Genomic DNA, 23,884 nt, shown 5'->3' with positions numbered 1-23,884 from the left:
GTGACCTTGACCATTTTTCTATTTTAAGTAACAGTGACCTTGACCATAGCCCCTCCCCACTCAAAAGCAATCCCAAGCTAGCTCTTCACATAAGCAACTTACACACCAAGTTTCATCAATATCGGTCAATGCCAACTAAAGTTATTGGGCAGAAACCATTTTTCTATTTTAAGTAACAGTGACCTTGACCTTAGCCCCTTCCCCCTCAATAGCAATCCCAAGCTAGCTCTTTACATAAGCTACCTACACACCAACTTTCGTCAATATCTGTCAATGCTAACTAAAGTTATTGGGCAGAAACCATTTTTCTATTTTAAGTAACAGTGACCTTGACTATTTTTCTATTTAAAGTAATAGTGACATTGACCATAGCCCCTCCCCACTCAAAAGCAATCCCAAGCTAGCTCTTCACATAAGCAACTAACACACCAAGTTTCGTCAATATCTATCAATGCTAACTAAAGTTATTGGGCAGAAACCATTTTTCTATTTTTAGTAACAGTGTCCTTGACCTTAGCCCCACCCCCCTTTAAAGCAATCCCAAGCTAGCTCTTCCCATAAGCTACCTACACACCAAGTTTCATCAATATCTATCAATGCTAACTTAAGTTATTGAACAGAAACCAATGTTTGACGCCTGCCCGCCCGCCCGCCCAACGACATCCTCATTCTAATAACCCGGTTTTCTTTGAAAACCTGGTTAAAAATAAAAAAATTGTCAAAACGTTAAATCTGTGAGTGCAGCTTTAAAGATATTCAGATCAAATTGTATAAACTATGACTAAATACACCATAAATACAGTGTATATATACATGTTGAAACAAGGTTTTTAGCTTCGGGGCCCGGACACAAATACATTGTTGAAACAAAAACACTCAGTTTAATTATCTATGTATATCTATAGAAAGAAAACATGAATAGACTTATAGTATAGTCTTATTTAAACAATACTATTCGGCTGCTTTTCAGTGTAAGGATTGAAAAGTTTTGACGAAACATGCATAGATCACTGTTAGATTAGATTTCAATGCAATACATGATGCAGTCTGCGAAATAAGCCACATGCCCAATGCGTCGAGCCTGTCAAAATCGGCAGAGAGTACGCACGGCGGGCCTATGATTTTTTATGGACGCATACCTGCTTTATTTTTCAAATGATTGATTTTCTTTTTTTGTGTCCACAAAAATTAATCATAAAGTGTGTGATTGCATTATAATGTTTCACGGTATACACTCTTTTAAATACATTTATACCGTTTTTCAAATTATCTGCCATTTGATGACGTCACGATGGGATAGCCGATAACAGAACCAGTTCAATTTTCAGCGATGGAATGCGATATAAGGTACAGAACAGACTTCATGTCTTTAAAAAACATTAATTTATTAATGTAGAAAACATATTTCGTATCAATTATTCAAAATTGCCGCGCCTCGACTTAAAAAATCGGTTTGTCACATATTTTCGCGACTTTCGTGATTGTTTAGAATTGAACATTGATCAAGCCCAGTACGAATATGTGTTTGCAAACCCTATTTTAATGTTATGGTATGAAATTTGACACATATCTAAATATAAGAGCTGTTATTTTTTCATGTTTGTATTCTTCTGTTTGCTGCAAAACAGAATTTAAATGTGTTCCTGAAAGCCATATAACTGGCTATGATGAACTGTGACCTGGCAAACGACTGACATTGAAGTGAAAAGGACACAAACAATAAATAATTTTAAGAACTTTCACATATTTGACCAGGTGATTCCATTGTCGCCTTTCGGTAGCATCAATTAGATATCATGGAATGTTTGTACTATATTAAATAATCAATATTCCAGGTGCATTGACCTTCATGATCACTACAACTCATCATCATGTTCTGATTTCACTATGTCGTGCACTGATTGGCTAACGGAATTTCCGTAATATTAAATAACTTGATAGATGCTATTTTTGTTTCGCCCTATCTTTGGCATTTGCTAAGATGCTTAGCCTCGACTTGCACCAAAGCAGATAGTATTTTTATGCAATAACCTACAAATTTAAACGGTATATGGTACTAAAATCATTGAGTCATCCAATAAAATAAATATGTATGTTTCAGAGGAAGACAATTGACAGCTTAGTCTCAAGATGATTCAGATGCTGGTGATGATGTGAAGATGGCTGAGGACCATGTGTTTTCTTTGTTGTCCTTTTTACAAGAGAATAGCATTAAATACTCTATGAAGTGGTCAAACTTGGTATTTTTCTTTTGGGCCTATGAAATATGATTCTGGCTTATGGATTTGTTAAGGTTATAGGCCCGAATGGCCTATGCTTATTTATTTTTATTTCGCAGACTGATGATGTGCGGAGATATTAACATAAATGTGGTTACATGCAAAATTTTAACCAGAATTTTTAAGTGTAATAATAAAGGGCCATTATTTGCAAAAAACAGTTATCTAACTTGGTTAATTAAGTAGGTTGGATGGTTGAGTAGCATTGTATAAAGTCTCAATGCAATACCTCAAGTAGTTGCTGAGATATTAACTTGCACGCAAAACCTTAACCAAGGGGTGACGCCGACGCCGACGCTTGGGTGAGTAGTATAGCTCTCCTTATTCTTCGAATAGTAGAGCTAAAAATGATGGCCTAATAGTGAAGTAAAATTTGTTTTATCTAAATATGTGCAGCTTGCTAGATTATTTTGAGGCTTAAGAAGATTTCAGAGCAATGCCAAATGTTCAAACATTAGGGCAAAATTTGATTGTATACAGTTCTGATTTTGAGTTCAGCTTTTATCTACCCATGATAAATATATTGTTAGGTCAAATTTAATTGTTTGTTTAGGGTTATCGGACCAACTTACATAAATACTTGCGACCCATGAGATTTTTACAGTTCTCCATTGATTTTATCTTTCATTTTACATTCAGAATTAAGGGGTTAGAAAGTTAAAATAATATTAAAAAGTTACTAACCAACATGCCCACACCTTATGGGTTGAAATTCTTTATGATATAGTCTTTTACTAAATGATTGCTTATCTGCAATTTCCTTGGCTGTAAATGTAGGTTGCATTCTTGTTCTTGCATTCAAACAAAGTTTTGAAAAAGGGACATAACTTGATTTTTCAATAAAATCAATAATAATCCAGTTACCTCACTTGACAGAAATCTCCCAAAAGTTTGAATTAAGGCATAGATCTCTGGCTCCATAACTTTACACAGGACAGCAGATTGCATGTCAAACGTATATGAGTAAAATTATTTTGATGCAGCGAGGTCTGTTTTAGATGTGTATGCATTTGTGTCTCTAGTTCAGTGTCATTTGGGACCTTCCTCTGTGCCTTTAAGCAATGTTTATATTCAGTGATTTTTTTGGTGCAATTTACTGCCTTCTAAAGGCTGTTTCCCCTTGCGATTTTTTTTCCATTTTTCCCAAAATTTTATATTTTTTCCCCAATTTGATTAATGTAGATTACATTAATGAATAAAAAAAGCAACAAATTTCTTAAATATAAACAAAATCTTGAAAATACTTACTCTTTCACAGCATAAAGTATGCATTAAAAAGTTAGAACATGTATATTTACCATTATATTAGCTATTTTGGCCTGATTTTGTTTTTTTCCCAAAGTCAACTTTTTTTCCCAATTTGCAAGGCACAGGCGGTAATATAAGTATCTATCATGTGTTTTCGGTACGGATAAAAAAATCCGACCCGAGGGCACGCGCGTAAGCCGGTAACGAGGCTTGCAGAGTTACCGGTCATGCAGCGTGCCCAAGGGTCGGATTTTTCGATCCGAACCGGAAAAACATGATTGATATTTTTTCTTGCATACCTAAAATTATGAATTTGGGGAAAAATTGAAATAGAAAACGCACTTTTGTACATTTCACCAAAAAGCGCGTGCGACATTGTTGACTGATGTCATAAAGCACAGTAATTTTAAATCACTATCGACGTCAAATAGTTCCTTTAAAAATCACGCTTTTACGATTATTTATTTTCAATTTTAATTAAAAGTATTGTATACTTATATTTTTGATTCCGCTTTATTGCAATTGCATTATATACTTTTCATAAACCATACAATAAAAGAAATAAGAAGTGGCGCGTTGTTGTGCGTGACTCATCTTACATAAGAGTGTAAGATGAGTTTTTCCAGCACCCGTCACATGACCGGAAACACACATCCGGTATGCAAGAAAAATAATTCCCCAAAAAATTACTGATATTTGATTACTGATATTTGATTTGTTGACAACACTTGGTTTATCCCTGTAGTTTTCATTGCTATCATTTTACGAATTACCATACTCGTTTTTCCCCAAGTTATTGAAATTATACTGAAAAAAAAACGTACAATTTCAATAATGAAGGTAGTCGGTGTAGAAGTATCATAAATGAATATCATTGTAATTTATCAGCAAGATTTTGATTGCATGGTTACTCTGGTGTGAGATTTGAGGGGGAGGGTGCAAAACATTACTTGTATGGGTTCATGAATATGTGGGCTCAATATTCTGCACTATATGTCAGGTATGTGTATATCATGTACAACTTTAGAACGACATGTGCGATGGCCCGATGTACCGGCAAGTGATTTACATGCATGCAAGTTTCAGCAAGCAGGTACAAGAACAAGTTAAAAATGAAATTTCACAAACAGCTTTTTAATATCAATGGCAACTTTTACATCATGAATTTGTAGAAAACTTTGACCATGACCCAGGGTAATTTCAGTTCAAGCGTTAATCTATGAATTATGTAATTATCCAATATATAATAGTGATGTGATAGGGGACAATCAACGCCTTGCCAATTTAACAAAATACAAGCAAATTGTTGATTGGCTAATAGTCAGCTGATCTCACCTCAGTAGGCTGAGCAACTAACGGTTAGCCAATCTGTTATAGCTTCTGTTTTATGTTGGCACCTGTCAATTGCTGATTATAAATATGTGCCCTTGGCATAGAAGAAATAAAATTGGCTTTAATTGGCCAATCGATTTCAGATCACTGGTGTTCAGATGCTTTGGTGAGGCTATAACCCCTGTCTGAATGGAACATGTCAATCAATTGTGATGATGTTTTTGTTTTGTCGAGTTCATCACAGTCTACCCGTGCCTATTTGCTGCATTATGGCTTTACCCCGCCATGACGCCATCACAACATCAATAGTGTTTAAATGCCATAAATGACATTAGATAATATACATATATTATTGCAATAGAGGAGAATTTTCCTGTTACCACAAGTTCTCATGTTCTTTACTAAATCACCAGAATATAATTATTCCTCATGGCAAAAGCAAAAAAAAAGTTTTTTATATAGTATTCACCAACTGTGTATGATTGTATATATATTACATAATTATGTTGCAAAAGAAAGATAAATATCATTATGGTAAGTTGAAATGAAATCAAACAATGTTGACTGTCGGAGAACAAAATCTTTACTGCAGGCTATAAATGAAAAACGGTGGAAAATTTGTACATAAACAAATGTTTTAGTTGACAAACGGAAATTTATATAGCCTTTGGGAAACTATAAGTCTTTTGTTCATACTAATTTATTTTAGCCCAAAAAGTTACTTAATCTGATGGCTTAAAGCATAATGCTCAGTAAAATCTGTACTGGGCCGTATTCAATATTATAATTCTTATCCTAAGTCAAGCCTGATTGATTCCATTAATTTAATTGGCCAAATATACTTTTGAATGCCAATCATAAAACCCATATTCTACTGTTAAATTTAAGTTAAAACTACTTATTAACTGTTCATTAAAGTGACTCGCTCATGGTTTGTAAAATGCACTTTTTTTTAAATTAAGAAATAAAGTGTGGCAAATCATAAGGAGCGTTAAAACAAAAATACCAAAAGCTGGACCCCTTCAGCAAATATTGATTCGAAGACCACAATTTTCATTTTGAAAATTAATTACGGCTGTGGTGTTGCTTGATTGGTTGATTGACAATATCACGTGATGTTATCAATGTATTTTTAACAGGTCAACATATGCACCACTTTTGTTAAAGTCCCAGTGGCTGTGTGGAATAGTTTGCTGTCTTCTCATTTTTTCTTGACTTTACCGGTGTAGGTTTAAATTGGACCCCCTAAAACCAAAATACTTCTATACGCTATAACTGTATTTTTTCTGCAATTTCGATATCATAGAGTAAAGTAATGATGAAATAAGTGTTTTCAGATGCATTACCAGAAAACCAATTTTAGGTACATAAACATGAGCAAGTCACTTTAAAGACAGCTGCTGGTTTTCAGTGTGAGAGGTGGATTATGGGATAGTTCTCCTGGTGGGGCTTAAAGCTTCACTCTCACAGATCCCGCCCGCCCCGCTGCCCGCCCAAATAACGCGTAATCATTCTAATAACCAGAACTTCTTTTTTTGTTCATTCTGATTGGGAGCCAAAGATTGAGCAGCATAGAGAATATCAAGCAGTCAAAAGTGCAGCCTGGCATGATATAGGAGTCATAAGGTCTGACACTATACACCACTTGAGAACAGGTCATTTCGCTCACCTTTAATTCTTTCAGAGTTTATTATATGCTTTTTGATACACTGTAACACATATTGAACCTTATATCCGGGTCTTACTCAAATCTGTTTATTTTATAAACTTGTAGAAATGATTAATTTTCTGTGTTATAAGCGATACATGTTTTACCCCAGCTAAGCACAATTTTATAACTTAATCATGCAGATAGCTTTTACCAAACCAGTTTAAAGTAAAAAATTAGGCAAATTGATATTTTTTTATCATAACTGTATTCTCAAACGAAGAATTCATAAGAGTTTTTAGTATTAATTAATATTCGCTTCATAAAGATATGTTTCGAAAAAAACATCAATTTTTTATTTAAATTGTTTCAAGTTTAATAATTTCGCTTTTGATATGAACCCATTTAAGATATATATATAACATAAGGAAGCAAATATTTCCAAAGATAAATTAATTGCAAGAATTAATTTAAAATATTATATTTAATTTTGTTGTTGCATCTTTATAAAATAATCTAAAAAGTGCCAAAAAGCTAAATTCTGTAAAAAGTGAAGTTACAACAATGTTACTTGGAGCCCTCAAAATATTAACTGTATTTTGTTCTGGGGGCCTTATACTACAAACAAACAAATCTAACTATAACTGAAGAAAATAGTTGGGACTAAAAAGTGAAAAATATTTATCAGCCAGAGTTCTCTAAAAGAACCAACTGCCCTCCAATTTTTTTTACCTGTAATGCCACAACTCTCAACAGTAAATCCAATGCAAAAGCATGTTAAATGTTATTTAAGCTTCATTTTCACAAACAGTTCTGAATTGTTTTCAAACACACATAATAATATTTATTCCCAGCCAATAATACAGTCAATTCATTATAAAAAATGACAACATTTTTTAAACGAATGTTTTCACATTGTTGGGAATTAAACAACAATCAACATATAAGGAATGCACTGACCACCACATGTCCCTCTTTAAACACTGTCTGATTGCAGATGTTAAAGATTATGTTTTAATTTCAATATTTTTCTCTCACAAAATGTTAGCCAAAGGCTCAATAGAATGTCTGATATAAATTTTTACTTTGAATAGCTTCAGATATCATATAAATATGGGCCAATATTGGCTCATAGAATCGCTGTGCTGCATTCACCAATAAATTTTGTGTGCAATTTACTGCCTTCTAAAGGCGGTTTCCCCTTATGAAAATGAGTTCAGTTTTTCCCAATAAATTATGATATTTCCCAAATTAATTAAATACAGTTTCTGTGAATGAATAAAAAAATGTTTTGACAAGACTAGCTCTTTTACAAGACAATGTATGCATAAAAAAGTAAAGGCATGTTTATTTGCTATTATTGCTATTTTAGAATTTGTAATTTTCCCAAATTGAACAAAAAATCCCAATTTGGAAGGAACAGGCAATTAAAAATTCCAAAAAAATCACTGGTCAAACAAGTTTCAGTCCCTTATAACAGAATAATCAGATCACCAATTTTGCTATAATTCGTATATTACGGTATAAATATTTTAACGAGTTCTTAGACTTTTAAAGGAAATTATTTTGAACAATTTTTTAATTTTATTTTTTTGGAGAAATTGGCGATTTACACAAATTTGGAAGTGCCTACTCATTGTTAGATGCCTTATTTCTTTGAAATAAGTAAGACATTCATGACAGTGAAACAAAAGATGGTTATATCATCTCAAGCCTGCAGGTGTGACCCCAAAATACCAAAGTATATGTTTTTTAACCATTTCAGCCTCCCAACAGTAGAATTATGACATTAAAAACCGTGTCCAGCCTTTACATAAACTTTCGATAGCAAACTATGGAAGGGCATTGAGGTCATCGTGTTTGAATACACAAGTACTTTCTGCATAATTTAATGTAAAATAGGGAGTTTTAATTACATTTCATCAAGTTCAATCATAAGATAGTTAATTTCTGTTACACAAGTAAAAGTGATTTTGAGTGCAAATATGTAAAAATAACATTTTTTTTCTTTGCAAAAACTTGATATTGACTGTGGGGGTGGCTATTTTCAAACAACTCTAAATCCTTCACTTTTTGCAATAGATCAAATTTTGCTTTTTTGGAAATGATTTTCACATGTCAATAATAAAGTTTTATAATAATGAAAAATAAAGGGTTATCTTAAAGGGCAATTTACATCAATTGGGAAGTGCCTACTCAATCAAGGCATGGTTATACTATCTCAGAGAGAGACCATTGGCTACCTTCCACATTTATATGTTTTGAAGCTGAATGATTTGTGATAACGAAAACAGGCTGAACATGCGCAATCTACTTGATCCATGTTTTATTATTTACATTTTCACTGCATTGTTTGTCCTTGTACACCGGATATGGTCATTTTACTGAATACACAGTGGTTTCGTTAAAACAATTTTATTTTTCTTAGGAGAAACATAACTTTTTTTATAATCTTGTTTAATGTTTAGTACGCAAGTGGAGCTTTCTCCCAACATATGGTATTGGGGATCATGAAGAACTAGAAATCAGAATTATCTTGCATGCAAAATGGTCACTTGACTGTTTGACCAACAGAGGGCAGTTATGTTGACAGGACCCATCCTATTGGAACATGATAAACAAGAGATGTTTGTCAAACATTATGCCCCCCCTGAGCGCCATGTTGTCAGGATTATATGGACAATTGAGTGAAATATGCATGGACCGAAATGACAGCTGATTTGTCACTGACATTGGATGCCACTGAGGCAGTTTTAAGATTATGACCATTCAAAGTGTGAGGATAGAGTGTGTTATGACCATGACCTTTGACTCTATGACCTCAAAATCCATAGGAGTAGTCATCAGCGGGTCACAAAAAATCTAAATGTCAAGTTTGAGGGCCATGGATGCAGGCATTGACAAGTAATCACACAGACAAGCTTTTTTCGTGCAAGGTCACTGTGACCTTGACCTTTGACCCGATGACCCCTAAAATCATTAAGGGTCATCTACAGATCAGACCCAACTCCAATTCAAGTTTGAGAGCCATGAATGCAGGCATTGTTGAGTTATCACTCAAAACATTTTCGCATTCAAGGTCACTGTAAACTTGACCTTTGATTCGATGACACCTAAAATAAATAAGGGTCATCTTCTGGTCAGGCCCAACATCCATGTCAAGTGTGATTATCATAGTTTCAGGCATTGTTGAGATATCAATGGGAGAAGATTTGTTAACTTTTTGCGTTAAATGTTACTGTGACCTTGACCTTGGCCCGATGACCCCCAAAGTCAAGATGGGGTCATCTACTGGTCAGGCCCAACATTCATGTCAAGTTTGATGACCATAGGTCAAGGAATTGTCAATTTGCTTTCAAGGTCACTGTGACCTTGACCTTTGACCCCTAAAATCAATAGAAGTCATCTACTGGTCAGGCTCAACTTCCAAGTCAACTTTGAGGGCCATGGGTGCAGGCATTGTTGAGTTATCACTCGGACAACCTTTGATCATTCAAGGTCACTGTGACTTTGACCTTTGGCCCAATGACCCTTAAAATCAATAGGGGTCATCTACTGGTCAGGCCCAACCTCCATGTCAAGTATGAGGGCCATGGGTGCAGGCATTGTCAAGTTATCACACGGACAACCTTTTACCATTCAGGGTCACTGTGACCTTGACCTTTGGCCTGATGAACCCCCCAAAACAATAGGGGTCATCTACTGGTCAGGCCCAACCTCCATATCAAGTTTGATGACCATAGGTCTAGGCATTGTTGAGTTATCACTCAGACAAGCTTTAAAAATATTTTACCATCAAAGGTCACTGTGACCTTGACCTTTGACCCGAAAAGCCCTAAAATCAATAGGGGTCATCTACTGGTTAGGCCCAACCTTCATGTCAAGTTTGATGACCGTACGTCCAGGAATTGTTGAGTTATCACTCGGACAAGCTTTGGTCTACCGAGGGACCGACCGACCGAACGACATGTGCAAAGCAATATACCCCTCTTCTTCGAAGGAGGGCATAATAATCAGATAAACCTACATATCAACCAAAAATACCACGAAATAAATAAATCCCAATATATACTATTATAACTTATTAAAGGTTGACATATTAAGGCCCTTGTACAGACTATGGTGTTTTTGTAACTTTTAGCTTGTAACTAACTTATTTTTCAACCAATTGTCTTCAAATAACTTGCATTGTTTTATGTTGCAATATTTCTACTTTCACCTTTAATCACCATCTTGCAATTTTGACCTTGATTGCACACGCGGTTATGTCTTGAATGTAAGAATTGTTTTCATTGGACGGTTTTAAATCGACTGATTTATTGCTGACCAATGAAATCGGCTTTTATAATGTTTAAGACATAATTAGATGGTTGTCAAATGTGTTTGAAAGTAGATTTACCGCAACAACAAAAAATTTGATTTGGATATTTTCACATCAACATCATCGATTTCAAAATGGTAAGGATGATATTTTAAGCTTCTTTATGTAATGCATGCATAAAGGTTGCATGTCAGTCAGTAATTAACTATCATAAAAGTTATGTTTTTCTTATAGCTTAGTCTTTCACTCTTCGGACAGTGAAAAATGAACATGATTATTTCAATAATTTTAGGAAATATTTGAAGTTGCTTAGGGCAGACAATGCCAATGTCCGTCGGAAAGTCGGACATGTCCGGTGAAAAATTACAGTCAGCACCTTTGAATTTTCGGAAAATTTACTTTCAGTTTCTAAATAAATTTATAAATGTTCAGAGTTATTTTTAACTATTATATCATGATTATTCAGCGTGTTAATCCGTGTATCACTATTTGTAAACCCCGCTTAGAACATGTTTTTCCGAAAAAGCCGAAAAAACACGCAAGGTTCCGATTTCAGCTTGTACTATAATACTTTTTCATAGAATGAATTTTACGGAAATGGTCGAAAATTACAAATATGTATATTTTTTCGGTAAATTGGGTCCCGACAATCGTGGTAATTTAAATATGATGATGAATATACCGAGCTGACACTCTTTCCGTTCTGTTTAACATTGCCAATAACAAGAACTCTACTTTCATTTTTGCATAAATGTTGTGTCTGAGTTTGACTTGTCGTACAATTCGTTATATTTTATAACCGTACAGTATCTTTAATTTAAAGATGAATTAAAAGAGTAAGATCTAGCTGCTCCATGGGTAGTCGAACCGGATATGAGGGTTTTTTGGGAGGCAAGGGAGGAAAAAAAATATGACTTAAGATCCGAAATATTGATTTTTTTTACCTGATGTTTAGCTTCTTTTTTGTAATTTATAATAGTAGGACACATCTAACCAAGAAGATCTAAACCTGTTATAATAGGGAATTACAAAACTTATTTAAATTAGAGGCTTAAAATCAAAGTTTAGGCTGATGTAACTGAATAATGTTTGTAACATTGCGACAGGTACAAATTTGGTGTGACAGGTCAGTGTTTACCTGTCGTAATGTCCTGCGAAGAAAAAGTTTTCGCGTTGTCTGTTAGGGCAAAATTGTTTTGGGGATTTCTAGACATCTTTACCTGATATATTTTATATAATATTTTTTTTAGAGTAAAACTCTAAGAATTTTATTCAAATGTCATAAAGAATATCAAAGGACTAAAGGTATCCAAGTTACAGTACACTCCTCGCGGAACTACCACTTTCTGTTTTTTTGTGTTTTCTCTTTTTTACAAGGAAAAACTAACAATTTTAACAAGATTGACTGATTTTTATAAACAAATTAACAGCAAATGCAACTTTTTCATTTCAACAGTAGCAAGGTTGTAGCAAAGCATACAACTTGGAGTTCCACTTTGAGGTCAATAAAACAACACGATCACCGGCGATACCAGAAATAAAAGCCTCAGTGGTAAACGAGTAACGAGATCATATGTTCTGTGTAGTCCAAATAATTGTACGTAGACGGATTTTTTTTAGATTTTTGATATGGCAAATCCTTCACATACAAATTGTTTAGTATCAAAAGTGGGTAGTTGTTCCGATCAGGATTCCGGGTTAAAGCATATGGCAGATTTCACGTTTTGGTGACCAAAAAGTTCCCGGCGAATATTGATTTTTAAAATTTATTGCAGATTTGTGATTTCAACATAATCTTTTACAGCAATTTCTTATCTATCATATTTTAGAACATTTGCAATGATTTATTCATGCATTTTTATAAAAAAAAGAATTTTGTATCACCATACCATTTGTGCTAGTGTTACAATATTGCCGGTAAAAACTTTTTTTTTTTTAATATTTTGATCCAAAGAAGTATTTTGTCTTGCACTAAATGGTTCATTTATCTATAAAACAGATTATACAGACAAAAAATAAAGATTGTTTCGTTTTTCTCAAATAAATTTATTGAAACAAACCCTAATTGGACAACAAGACAGAAAATGTTTTCTGCAAACATAGGTTTTCTTTTTATATCAGATCAGATAAGCTATAAACATAAATGTTTTGTTGTGGAAGTATAAATGTCTCTAGTATGGTGCAATTATCATTACCTTTGAAATTAAACATATATATTATAAATTGCTAATTGCGAGTATGTGCTAGTGTTACCACAAGACAGAATGAGTAACATTAGCAGTATGTCACATTAGCAGTTGGACAGAATGTTTCACAACAAAATAAAATACAGACCTACCACAGACTGTTTGAGCTTGATACAGTATAAAACAAACTATATAAATGATTGATAAACACAGTCAATTGATAATCACAAAAAAATCATAATAATCATACAAGATTTGACGAAGTTGCACTGTGACAGACGTACACATTTTATGAGCTTCTACAGTTGAAAATAGTTTCTTTGACTCTTCATTTAGTTTAAATGTTGTTATAATGTTTTACTCATTTGAGATTTTAATAACCTGTTGTTACAATATAATTCTATTGCTTCTCATATAGTTCCTACTAGTTTTGTTCATGCTGATTTATAAATACACTGCTGACCTAAGTTTATATGGTGTCAGACTGAATGAGGAATCCTGGAAACACTGTTCCCGCAGCAGTTTGATTAAACAATCTCGTAAAAAAATATACCAATCTGGATAGAATAACTTCCAATACGAAAAACCAACAATAGAACTAAAGATCAGACTGTTGTGTGTCTTAAAGGCCTAGTTTAAGCCTTTTAAAAGTGACCCTCCCCCTTTTAAGGCCTAATTTAAGGAATATTTGGCATGATAATCCCCTGCTGTGCATCTCCTTCTAATCACACTGGTTTGACAGTAGGGGCCAATTTCCTGTGTTTACCGGTAGGTTTATCGGCTCAGGGCCATTAAGAGTCCATTTCTATCTTAAAATATCCCATACTGCGCAGCAGGATACTCAGATCGGAGATCTGATAAGACAATTAGGCAATTATGCACCAATCAATTGTAACCACGGCCCCCCCCCCGGTCCGGGGGTATACTGGGGATAGCCGGGGAAAAGGGCCGTGTTTTTACTTTCCAGGTGGCCCCGCATGGCCGTGTGCGTGCGGTGGTTTTGTCTTAGTGCCAAGATAGCGGAGATATTGACTTATATAGAGTCTCTGGGGTGCGGGGGGCATTTGGCCGGGGTTTTACCATCAGTTCGTCCCCGCAGGGCGGGGATTTTACCCGGGGTTTGCTGGACCGAAAGTCAAAGTCCCCGCTATTCCCCGGACCTGGGGGGCGTGGTTACAATTGACTGGTGCATTAGATTAAGATCCATTTACAGAGGTTGTGTACATATACACAGTGTCATAAGAGATTGATCAGAAATCTTTACCCCGAACTGTATATGTCACAGAGTGACATGAACACTGATCAAAAGATCTTATCATAAAAAAGGCAAACAAACATCCAGAACTTTAAAACCTGCAACAAGAACCACCCCACCTTCAGTAACCTTGCATATAATCCAACCCGACACAGCAAAGGACAATTCTTATAAAATAATGTTTAATGTAAGTAAAATGCAACAGTCAAACAATTCAGACGATTTACACATCATCTTCTTGTCTTCAAGGGTATGGTTCAGAAAGAGATAATAAAATTATTACATACTTTCTGTTGAGATATGAGAGTGTTCTAAGTTATATATGTCTGCCTCTAACACAAGAAGTCGTGGGTTTGGTTTGATCCCCACCAGGGGTACTTTCTCATTGCCTCACAAAACTAACACAATACGTAATGTTTTCTACCAAGGGAGCAGATTTGAGAGATTAAATTCACAGAGCTGTCTTCACAATCTTACAAACTAAAACAAAACACTCGAACGTAAATGCCATAAATTCAAACATTTTAAATTTTTAGCAACAGATCATTTTAGATACTACTTTTACTAACACTTCTTATTGTTTTGCTACATTCAAAAAAACAGTTTTGTTTTAAATACTACAAGAATACAATGTCAATTTATTATCTGTAAATCTATTCATCAGACTCCTTCCACATGGAACAACATTTAGTTGCGCCACAATACCACTGGTCATAATGAACCAGTCAGTTGTAACCACACACCCTAGGTCCAGGGGTGGGGTTCAGGGAAAATAGAAAAAGTCTTATCAGATCTCCAATCTGATAAGACCTGCTGTGCAGTTTTCAATGTTTTATTATGAAAATGGACCTAAACTAGGCCTTAAACTAATTTATCGTTATCAATGGCATTCAGTTAATTTAATCTGGGACAGTTTGAAATTGAATAAAAACAGTAGATTGAACAGTTTTAGAAGCACAGAAACAATGTTCTTAAACTTTTATATACTCTGGGGGGGGGGGGGGGGGGTTCAAACAGGAATCCAAAAGTAACACCAGGGGAGACGTCCTATTGTCCAATAGCACACATTGTTCTGTCCAAAATGTAACACTAGCATTCAGGTGACTAAAATAAGGTAAAGATACAATATATAACACAAGTTTGTGTCAAAAATAAGATTCGTCAAATAAGAAACACAATGAATCACAAAATGAGCATACAAATATTGACTTTCATCTCAAGCATTCTCTCTTGGTGATGTCAAACTCTGCTTCTGTCCTATGTAACATTAGGGGAAAAGTCCTTTTGTCACATTAGCAAACATATTTCTGTCCCAATTATAACATAAGCATTCAGTTTACTTAATCAAATTCAGATTAAGTATTAAACAGTTAAGCTTGTATCAAAAGCATACAATGGATCACAAAAAACAAAACATAAATATGTGTTTTATAAAAAAAAGAAGGTTTCTGTCCAATGTAACATTTGCAGTTATGTCCATTTGTCACGTTATCATCTATATTTCTGTCCATTTTATAACGTTTGCATTCTTAATTCTGTCCAATAAATAACGATATCAAACACAATAGCGGTATGAATTCAATATAAACTACGTACCTAATGAATGAATACTTACAAACGATAGTTTACAGACGACATTGTTATGTTCGAATAATTGACTCTGGGAAAGTCATCAAATTTCAACGATTTTCTTGCTTTATTAAGCACTTGTCTTAATGCTAGCGTGACATAATGTTAACGTTACATCGAAGGACAGAATGAGCCAAACTTGGATTAAGTTTTTATCAACGGTATTCACCACTATTTTTATCATTTCAATGTCAACTGTGAACCAGTCCAATATAAAAGTAATCACTACCCGGATGTTAACCCTCAGTCGGTGTAAATTATTCACGAATAGAAAAGGTGCTATCGTCATGCTAAAATGGGACAGAATCGATTTTGCGTAACATTAACACATTTTTAGACCTAAAAAACTTTATGATCGGGAATGACCAATTTCTTGTTGCATGCAATACTGTTTTTATCCGACACGTAGTCTTTGTTTTCAGTGATTTAATAAAGGTGTGTTTAGGCTTAAAACAGTTAGCAGTGGATCATGTCTGCTAATGTTACACAACAATTCGAGGACAGATTACCGTAACGTTATCACCATGCGCAATTACCGAAAATTTAAGTATATTACGAACGAAATGCAATCATTATAGATATATTATTGTTTTAATTAACATTTCTTGCAAACATTATTCAACAGACAAGAATAAAATACTTTCCAGATGTTACTGAAAAGCATCCTCAAAAAAGTGGTATATTGGTACCGGGAAGATTTTCTGTCTTTTTTGTCCTAAATATCGGCATATTTTTACATTTTTTTACCTTATTTAACACAATATTTTCATTATTTTAATACAAATCACTTCTATTAGGTGTTCTTATTGGGTTGGGAAAGGCAATTGCTGTATATATGACGTTGACATGCAATAACAATCAATGAAAGCAAATGGGCCAAATAATTGCCTTTTTTGTGAAATCTGCCATATAGCGTCTATAAAATATCATAAAAACAAGAAATATTACCAGATAATGTTATTTTATATTAGTTCCGTACAAAAGAAAATAAATATCCAACTTGACAGTTTGACAGTTTTTGTTCATTTCATTCTGTCAAAACATAACGATATATACATGAAGGGCACCTGCAAGGCTTTAGGGCACAGTTTTAAATCGCTCGGAACATTTCGGCCATGGCCGAGTTGTTACGATTGTATAACGAGGTCTATCTCGAAGCTTTGTCGGAGGAGGCCGAGCTATTACGATTGTATCGAGTTGTTCCCCTTCGCATAATTGTTGTCTGTGTCAGTCATCTTTCGTTTTATTGGAAAGGTAAACAACTTGTTTTAATGCATTAAATGCTTGTTTAGTGCAAAATAACATTTCGCTTACATGGTAAAATATGAATATAACTCTTTATGATCAATTTCAACCATAAAATACTTCACTTAAAACAATTTCAATATTTTTAAAACACCCCCGTTTTTTGCACATTCCCGTTTAGACGTTAGGGATTGGAAGAATCCCGTATAACACGTCTATTATTTTAGACTAATGTTCTGTGTGACGATGACGTGTGCATGATCATGTTCCAATTATTTTTGTTCTTAGAAATATATTGGGAGTGGTAATACGGTGGGTCCTGTCAATGTAGATGCCGCCTGTGTTCTGACATTGCGAAAGGAAGTTTTGTGTGTGCTTTTTCGGACATAAATTCAGTTTCGGATGCCGTAATCTAAGCCGCAAATTATGTGTCGAATTCAAGGAGTCAATCTAGGAAAACATCTTACCTCTTGTACGTTTATGAAGATATCGTTGTATGTTTTTTTTTTATTGAAATAATACTCAAATTGTTTACATAAATATTACAAGTTTTGTCATGACAGTCTGTGTACAACAAACGCTCGACAACCAAACGTCTGTTTTCATAAGGATCAGACTGGTTTTAAAATATTACACCAGTCAATATTACTTTGAGGATACAGTCAACTAATTAATTGTCGGTCAGAAGTAAAATATTTCACAGGAGATCAGTGATTCGGTGTACGTGTGATAAAATATAGTGAAGCTTTACGCTAAACTTGGGTATTCAACACAACTGCACTTATCACCGCACACTCTTACAAGGGTATGCCCCTATTAATGGTTTGTCCCACCGGCGCGGTAAGCATGGGGTATCCATCGACATTAAAGAATTTATATATGTTATGATTTATAACCATATGCATATAGCAACTTCTTCCACCGCATGAATTAACACTTCCGGTGACCATGCGTGCCGTGACAGTCATTGAGCAGGAAGAGAAGCCTTATAATACATTGTTGATTGAATAGTAAGATACTAACGGCTGGAACTCTTCAACAAATGCTGATATGTGCTCAAATATTGTCTTTGAAGTCCACACTTTTTGAAATGCGTTACTAACGCTATTTAACTTAAGTCTGTAGCATGATTTGTTATAAAAAAATATCACGTGATGCTACCAATGTTTTCAATAAAGGTTTAAATAACTATCAGCGTAGTTTGAGTCCCTGTGGGCGAGTGGATAAGGTGGGGGGGTATTTCTTCATTGTACTGGCGTTGGTTCGCTCCACACTATAACCAGTTGCATCATTACACTTTAATAGTTCTAAGGAGAGTAAAGCATTATTTCTTGAAAGGTGCGTGAAAACTGTTTTTCTGGTGGCATTTGAAGCGAGAATTAATTAATGTTATGACCATTAAAAAGGAGTTCCATACGGGCTTTGTATCTTTGCCCGTGGGCAAGATATGAATTTCTAGCATGGTTAAAATTTTGGATCTACTTATCTGAGGTGCGAGAAAACTTAATTCAGGAATTATACATATTAATGAGGGAAACAGCAGTATGAAAAACTGTCATTTTAAATATTATTTCGTTGAGTTAACAACTAAACATCGATGCTCGATTATGATCCGAGTTTTCTTTTGATTTATATTCTAGTACATATGTATGTATAAAATCAAATGAAAAGGACAAATTAAAAGCATGAAACAAAATTAGTTTTCTTTTTATTGATTTTTCTATGAAGGCCCAAAATGACAGTCTTATTCAAAGATGAAATTGGCAAATATTACGACCAACGCACAGAGTGCATGAACGATACATGTAAATACGAACTTGTATTTCCTGAAAACCAATTCAAGTTATCCAAGTAATCGAGTACTCGATAGGAAGATTGTCCGAGGACTCGAGTACCAATTTTACTACTCGTTGCCATCCCTAGAAAAAATATTGTTGCAGAGGTTCATTTAGTTGAGAATTACAGCGGATTATCAAAAAATAGAGAAATACAAACGCTAAATTTTGAGGGCGATGAAAACAATGTATATTTTTCAGGCACACATCAAAGAACGACGTTTATAAAAGATATAAAGATGCATGTCAATTCAAAATTATCAAAATGTGTATAGTTATATTATGATTTAACAGAGATTCACTTTGGTGCACATCCCGGGTGTTTACCTACTATGGTGTTTATAATATTCTTTAAACATGTGCATCAGCAGCACGCATTTTTCTTCTCCAAACGGATGATAGGTAATACAATGGACAAACATATATATATAAACCCCGTTGAGAGGCCCGAGGCTCTGAACTAAAGACACAAAAGTATAACATAAGCTTTACTGGTAAATCGGCCTGATAACCGTCTTGGACCGGTCAGTGAAACACGAATTCACTGGATCACGATTCTACTTGGGACTTGAACTATTATATATGGCCAAAATCTTACATTTTTTTTCCAATTATTTACTGATAAAAAATAATAGAAACCTCATGAGAGCCAGCTTCAGTTTGAAAACAATGAGGAATAAGGTAATGTTTGCTTCACACTAGGATTCGGACTCTTAGATGTGCCCAGGACACATGCTTATGAAATACACAAGTACAAAGAAATGCCGGGTCAAAATTATTTGAAAAAAAACCCAACAACAACCGTTCTTCACGACCACGGACATATACTTTATATGTCTGTGACACAACTTAGAGGGACCGAACTTATTCAAACGCGCAAAATCTTTAAATGCGAACAATATATATTTTGATGCAAACATTTTCTTTAAATTTTAATGTTATTTCATGTTTAACTCATGTGACTTAAATAATTAAGAAAAAAATGGTTTTGTTGGAATGTGCTCAGATTTTATAAACAAAAGAAATGTGTTATTAACGAAAGCTTTTCAAGTTAAAAAAGGATCATTGGTTGCATATCAACAGGAAGTTCCTGCAGATAATTGTACGTATGTGTCCATATGTGTCTAAATTTGGTATTCCATATTCTGTCTATTAATGTCTTGGAATCGTGCTATAATTAAATTATAAGAACATTCCATTAGAGTAAGCCTTTATTTGTAGGCCAATGAAAAATTGATTGAGTGATGAAGCAGTTTTTTATGAAGTAAATGTAGTTTTTAATGTTAAATTAAATATGCTGTTATTCGAGCCTGCGACGAAACGTTCCTTTCGGATAGTATGCCTCACTCTATCGAGTGGGTATTTAGAATTAAAGGCCTAGCTGAAGGAATGTTTGGCAGGATAATCCCCTGCTGTGCATCTCCTGCTAATTAGACTGGTGTGACAGTAGGGGCCAATTTCCTTTGTATTCGTTTATTGGCTCAGTGCCATTTAGGGACCATTTTTATAATAAAACATCCACAACTGCACAGCAGGATACTCAGATTGGAGATCTGATAAGACAATTAAGCAATAAGATTAAGATCAATTAACAGAGGTTGTGTACAAATACACGGTGTTTGTTGTTCTTTTTTTGTTGCTATTGTTTTTTTGTTTTGCTTTTTGTTGTTGTTGTTGTTGTTGTAACTTATAGAAGACTTAAACTAGGCCTTTAAGTAAATCATTATGGGGAAGTGTGGTCAAATGTCAAACGCCACATCGTCAGAAACCAACGAACAGCTCATTCCGTTACCCTGAATCGTTTTGCCATCTTACACTGAAACAAACATTTGCTTTATTTTAGTTCATGCTTTAAATTCATAAAAATAAATAATTAATTGTTATCTTATTGGAAATTCACACCAAATAACAACCAAATGACACCATTTTGTAAATGACGTCATTGATTGTGCTCCCCAGCTTTGTGTTTTAAACAGATAAGTTCCATACCCATTCTCGATTAAATTGGCACATATAAAGCATATTTGTTCTCCTCCGTTTTTATTTTGCATCTTCACATTCGGAACTCCTCGGCCATTTTTTTATTGTTGTTTTTGAAAAAAAAAGATGGCCGAGGAGTTCCGAATGACATCTTCAATGTCCGTTGGAAATCAAAATTGGCAGCGACGACGATATTTTGCCGCTCATTTATTTTTCCGCTCATGACTTCCAACAATTTGTCCCAAACAGAATCCGTATACGTATATGTACATCCTGTGGTAGTGATAGGAAAACATGTATTATATCTTACGTTTGATTTTTTTATTGTTTATATTTATATTTTTGTCATTGTTACGGTTTTATTTGAATACAAGGTACATTGAAATATGGAGGGACATAAGATGACATCTATTAGATACCTGATAAGTTTAGTACCAGGAAAAACGAATATTCATAATAGATAAGTTATATTTATCTTATCAAACCTATGATTAATGAGAATGGCTTATGCTGATAGAAATTGAATTTATGCTTCAGTAAACTCACTGCCAGTTAGGCTAAGTTAGCACCATGGCATTGCCCGATACCGCCTTGTTGCCGTTCAGGTCATCGGGCCATTAATGGAAGCAAGTACTGGCAATCAGTTCTGGCCCGGTGTCGATTGTTCCGGATCAGTCCTGGCTCATTGCTGGCAAATATGTGTCTCATAATGGACCGGTAATAGCCCAGTTCTGGTAAACCATCAGGTAATATCCGACAACCTGAGATGGCATCTAGTTAAGCACGACGCCGGGATATTCGCTTACCCATTGTCTTGACCGGCTCCTGGCCCATTACTGATCACTGGGATTTGCCGGCCTATTGTGCTTGCCGGGCAATATTCCATTCGGGTGCTGAATTGGTTCCAATCAACAGTCCGCTTGGCGTTTTTGAGCTTAAATTTACGCGTTTTTCTTCGGTGCGTTCTGGATTTAGTCATCATCACAAAATATAATAAATGTTTAAGTCATAGTTCTAGTGAGGGTAAACATGAGTTTATACTTTCTGGATGGAAATAAGCAGGTGTGACATGAATTTATATATTCCGGCAAGACATATTAAATCAAGAGAGAGCCATGTTCTCATGAATGTGATAAAGATTAAATAAAAGATCCATTCTACCCCTAGCGAAATAATAAATCATTTTGCATTAAATGTCTGAATGACAATATAAGATATGTGGAAATGTTCCATATACGGTCGATAGAAGAAGAAGAAGAAGATTTTATTAACTATAAGCTTACAGCCCATCAGTTACATATAATATAAACATGTACAGTATATAAACATTTCCGATAGAACAACTTTCAAAATCAATCATAATGTATAAACAGAGTAAAGTTATATCACATTTGCTTAAAATACTGAAAAATAGTTCGTGGAGAAAAGTGTCTGATGTCTAAACTGACGCATTTCAAAGCCCTTTTAGACAAAACAACGTAGTTATCTGATAGTAGTTACATTTTCGCTCGAAATCAGTTCGATGAATTTAGGAATATTTGGATTGCGCCAATAATATCACTTAATGTATAAGATTCTTAATTCATGGTATAAAGGACATTCTAAGAGAAAATGGAATTCATCTTCAAGTGTATTACAAAGTTGGCAATTTCGTTCATTTCTTGGAATTATTTGGGGCTTGTGCCATCTGCCCATTTCTATTTCTAATCTGTGTGATGCTACTCTTAGTCGTGTTAAAGCTGTTCTGAATTTATTGTTTTGTATGGTGTCTAAATATGACTGATAATTAAAACTTGCAAATAGTATGTATGTTGACGCTCTTGATGACTCCCGTAATTCTTCATTCCATTTTTGCATGAAACAATCTCTAGCCCTCATCTTAAAGGTGTGTATAAAATATTTTGTATTTACAATCCCTTGGTTAAGCCAAACTTCAGCGAATCCCATAGATTCTAACAGGTTTTTAACTTTAATTGCCCAATTTATTTCCATTGCGTTGTTTTGTATATCAGTTAACATCAAGTTATATGTAAGTCGGATGAATTTTCTTTCATCCGCCATTGTTATTTTCAACCAAAAGCGGATGATTGATGTCAATCTATGGACATACAATGGGACTCTACCTAATTCTCCATATATAAAGTTGTTTTGCGTTGAAAGTTTAACGCCTAATAGTGTTTTTAAAAAAATGGAGGTGGATTTTTTCAAGTCCATCTGCTTTCGAAAACCCCATACTTCTGAACCATAATTAAGTATTGGAGTTATTAATTTATCGAATAATTATAAGACGTGGCCTACTTTCAAATTTGTAAATGTTGATAAGTATTTTTAAGTTTAAATATGGCTTTAAGCGCTTGACCTCCAAGGGCTTCAGACGTTTTATTAAATGAGCCCCCAGTGGAAAAAGTTATTCCAAGGTATGTAAACTGATTTACTATTTCTATTTTTTTATTATCATAATTCTTTTTAAAATTATTTCTTAATCTGCCCCCTTTCCGAAACACCATAATCTTTGTTTTTTCAATATTAACAACTAATTTCCATTTCTGACAATAATTTTGTAAAATGTTCAAGCCATTTTGTAGGTCTTCCTCTGAATTTGAAAATATAACGATATCATCGGCATACAATAATAGCAGTAGTTTTAGTGTGTTAATATTAAGACATTGGAACCTTTTTTTAGTAAGAATTCTTCTTCAAAGTCATTAATATACATAGAAAATATAAATGGAGACAAGCAGTCCCCCTGACGTGTCCCTATTAAACATATAAATGTCTCACTTAGCTCATTTTGAAATTCTATGCTTGATTTTACATTGCAATATAACGACTGTATAGTATTCATCATGCTGCCACGTATGCCGTATTTAATTAGTTTGTAAAATATATTAACCCTTAATAATAAATCAAATGCTTTAGTAATGTC

At 34.4% G+C, this 23,884-nt stretch overlaps 1 protein-coding gene across 1 annotated transcript in view; it reads right to left on the bottom strand.

Annotated features, from left to right (window-relative positions):
* The window catches only part of LOC128246930 (GDP-fucose transporter 1-like), a 34,814-nt gene extending 17,066 nt beyond the window's left edge, over positions 1 to 17,748 (bottom strand). The window contains exon 1 of the mRNA XM_052965487.1: positions 17,611 to 17,748. The gene's annotated coding sequence lies outside the window, so the exon portion shown is untranslated. The remainder of the gene's footprint in view (positions 1 to 17,610) is intronic.
* Positions 17,749 to 23,884: the final 6,136 nt, after the last annotated feature.

The sequence above is a fragment of the Mya arenaria genome, chromosome 9 (assembly GCF_026914265.1).
Source record: "Mya arenaria isolate MELC-2E11 chromosome 9, ASM2691426v1".
Classification (NCBI taxonomy): domain Eukaryota; kingdom Metazoa; phylum Mollusca; class Bivalvia; order Myida; family Myidae; genus Mya; species Mya arenaria.
The sequence above is the reverse complement of the archived record's forward strand: the minus strand, read 5'-3'. Positions and strand labels throughout refer to the sequence as shown.